Below are 3739 nucleotides of genomic sequence, written 5' to 3' on the forward strand. Positions count from 1 at the left end.
TTTTGAAAATTGATGACGAAGATTCGAGCAATGTGGCGTACGCCAATTATTCGAATAATCGAAAGATAGTGAGGCATACGCCTCCCATCCTTTTATTATCGGAAATTTAGAATTAAATGGTTGTAGAATTTGTAGTTAATAAAAAAAAGATTCAAAATGTTATGGTTAAGGTTTAATCGGGTGACAAGAACTCGAGCAATGTGGCGTAAGCCAATTATTCAAGTGCTTGAGAAATAGTGAAGCGAACGCTTCCTATATCTTTTTCATCCCAAAATTTATGTTAAGAGAAAATGGTTTGGAAAATGGTTTGAATTTGTGTTTATGAATGAAGTGAATTTTATTTAGTATATTGTTCATCTACTCGATTAATCAATAACCAAATAGGTCTCATTGTAAGAAAGCCCAAGAGTAAGCTATGTGAGGTTGATGGTGATGCTAAGAGCAATCGACTTATAAGGATGTTTAAAAATGGGCTCGATGTTTGAATCGAGAATTGGGTGATGTGTTTTTGAAATTGGTTTGGATTGATGGTGAATTGGAATAAAATTTGTAACGCACCACACATATGAAATCCATAATTTGTACGAACGAATAAACAAACACAAAATGGTAATTCATATAAATCTCAAAAGTGGATAATTATCTAAATTATGCTAAATAATGAAAGATGGAAATAAAATCTATTAATTAAATAGTAGTAAAATTATGTAATTAATATTAGGTATTAATAATAGTAATGATAGTAAAATTTTAACTGAATAAATTCCATTTAAATTAAGTCGATTAAAAGAAAAATAAACATGTTTTCATAATAATAGCACTATGCAACAAAGAAGAATGGGCCTTGTAATGAAGTGGGCCGAAACTCAGGAAAGCCCAAGTGGGCGAAATCCTCCTCGGTTCCACTAGGGAACTTGAGTTGGATCCTAAAAAGTCCTCCCACATGGGAGAAGTCCAACGGTCGTATGCAGAAAAAGGTGGCTACCAAAGAAAGCAATTATTGGTGCTGATGGAAAGATGAAACGGCAACAAGCGTTGGACAGTGGGAAAGAAAAACTGCATTAATGACCATTACTCAAAAACAAAAACAAGACTAACTCATGATTTCGCAGATCAAAGCATCCATCCTCTTCTTAAAACTTCTCTCTCTCTCTCTCTCTCTCTCTCTCTCTCGAAAACGCCTAGCATAGCTCAGAAACAGATCAAAGAAAACCAAAATCACTTTTCTTAATCAAAAGCCAAACCCATTTCAGAAATGAAGGATAGGATTTTCACTCAAACCTTGCCGAGTGCCCAAACCCTAATCACCAACGAAACCCCCCAAATGCCAAACGAAAAAAAAAAACACCATGGATCAACCTCAAATACAAACAACTCTCGCATGGGAAGAAACAGTTAAAGATACGTTCGTAAATTCAAATACGAAGTAATGAAAGAGGCGAGAAATTACCAAGTCGATATGTTTCGGAGGTGAGCGACTAGGTATGTGTTTCCTTGTTCCTCCTGCTTCTATGAGTCTTCTTCGTCTTCTTCGCTTCTTCTCTCAGTTCTTCTTCTTCTCACCTCTCTGCTCGATGTGCTTCTTATCAGGGTCTTAGCTCGGATTACTCAAAGTTCTAAGGATAAACTTTGAGCACCCATTTGATATCTTTGATCTTTGGTGCGGTTTGTGATAGGATTTCGACAGGGTAACAGTGCAAAAATCCCATTTTCTAATGATTGGATCGCCTCTTTATATAGAGTGAAAATGAGTGGCAAAATCCATGAGCTGTCAAGAGATCATGAGAATCATTCCGTTGGAAGGAAAATTCTCCTTAGATTTGTGGTCCCTGAATGAGGTACGTTAGGATCTGTTATTGGAAAATATCTCTAGATGCGTATTGATTTCATTTTACTGCTGTGAAATACCTACGTGTGTGTGGTAAGAATATAGTTTTTTACTGTCTATTCAAAACTCTCCTTTGACTTATTTCTTTAATGCCCAGGTCTGATTAACTGATGCAATGAAAAACATTTATTCACAGGCCATTTGCACCACTGTGAATGATGAACTGAGATGACAGTAATTTTGGTCAGTTTGGTTATGTGATTAGAGAAATGGTAAGTGACTTGCACACTTGGAAATGGCTTCAATGCAAGGTTGGTACCGTTAATACATATTGCTGAATTTGTTGTTTAACGGTGATACTACATTTGGTGCGAAGCTTACTGCCATTATAGCTAATTATTACTGGTTATTATGATGTTGCAGTGACACGTTGCGGATAGTTTGAGAGAAGTCACTAAAGTTTGGGCCCCCCAACTCGTTGTGAAAATCAACTGGATATGTTGATGCCTCTCAGGAATCAGAGTTTCCTCTTTTCGACCTCTCCAACCATTTGCCATTGAGTTGTTGTGACTTTGCAGGGACACTTGCTGCTGCTTGATTGTGTACTAAGGCAGATCTCATCTCCCTAACGCCTCGAGCTCGAATGACCGGAGTTAATGGGTACTTAAACATTCAACGTCATTGTGAACTATCATTTTCCAAAACCAGGAATAACACTGCAAGATACTTTACCGTATGCGATTCTGTAGGATGCTCATAATGCAGAAAAACAACATTCAGCATTAGTACGCCGAATTATGTATCTGTCCTCATTAGCTTCCTTTCATGAAACTGCAGGTATTTGGTGTGCGTTGGTAGTGTTGGTTTGATACTGGCTGAATATGCTGCTCATGCTGCAGTTTGATGATCACCGTTTTGCAGGGCACGGGATTTACGGTGTGGAAGGCCATGGCATGCTGCAAGTATAATGCATTTGGCTTGGATGATGATGCAGGCTGGACTGTTGAAGATGTTCCTTGGGGTAACAGAGTTGCTTTGGATGGTTTAGATCAATTTATCACCAAGAATGCCACTTTGACAAATGAGAAAGAAGTCGATGCACACCCTATTCGTGCTATGAAGTTTTTTGTCGTCTGTTGTGTGTTGATGTTCAGTGCAAGGTGGATTTAGATCTTTCAAAGCTTGTTGAAGGTCTCAAGCGTCTTCCTAAGTCAGATCCTATGGTTGTTTGATATGCTATGACTTTGCTAGCTATTCTAAAAAATCAATTTGTAATTAGCATGATACAAATAACATTTCTGATTTTGAATGTGAACTCTTCTTTTTAAATTCCTAGTCTGCTTCCAATTGCTTTTGAGAACTTTAATTATTAGCCTGCTACCATTATAACAAACAAAACCTTATGTTCCTGCAAGATATAACATTTCCTATCATAAACCAACTCTAAGTTCAAACCTAAATTGGCTCTCAAATTGCCAACGCTACAAGGTCATGCTACTAAGTAAGCAAAACTTGCATTGTAATAGTCATGTAATCATGGAAAACTCAAAGGCCAATAATGAAAAGTCGGCCATATGATTAGGATTAGTGTTGGGATCCTTAAAAGAATAAGGATTCCTAATTACTAATTCAAATAAACAACCAAGCAAACCCTTTTTTTAAAATTAACCTGAACTTCAATAAATTAAAATAGAATCTTCGATATAAAACCGAAATTATCTTGAAAAAAAGGTTAATGATTATGAGCAAGTGAATGCTTAAATCCATTAGTGAAAATGAGAACAAACCATGAATGATGAAGGTCTTAAGGTTGTGAAGTTGTCCAAAGAAATTTAGACATGATTCGGGGTTGTGAAGTTTGGATCCAGTGAGGATACTTAAGCTTTGAGTTTATGCATCATGTCCGAAAGT

General features: G+C 36.8%; 1 long non-coding RNA gene across 4 annotated transcripts; it reads left to right on the forward strand.

Moving 5' to 3' along the window:
- The first annotated feature begins 766 nt into the window (after positions 1-766).
- LOC127084208 (uncharacterized) lies at positions 767-3159 on the forward strand. Of its 4 annotated transcripts, none has more exons than XR_007788652.1 (5): positions 767-1482; positions 1591-1838; positions 1986-2139; positions 2252-2665; positions 2750-3159. It is a non-coding gene; the product is annotated as an uncharacterized LOC127084208 (long non-coding RNA). The 4 variants fall into 4 exon arrangements; XR_007788654.1 differs by having other exon boundaries at positions 2252-2488; positions 2666-3159; XR_007788651.1 differs by having other exon boundaries at positions 2252-3159.
- The last annotated feature ends 580 nt before the right edge of the window (positions 3160-3739 follow it).

Source organism: Lathyrus oleraceus, chromosome 5 (assembly GCF_024323335.1).
Source record: "Lathyrus oleraceus cultivar Zhongwan6 chromosome 5, CAAS_Psat_ZW6_1.0, whole genome shotgun sequence".
Classification (NCBI taxonomy): domain Eukaryota; kingdom Viridiplantae; phylum Streptophyta; class Magnoliopsida; order Fabales; family Fabaceae; genus Lathyrus; species Lathyrus oleraceus.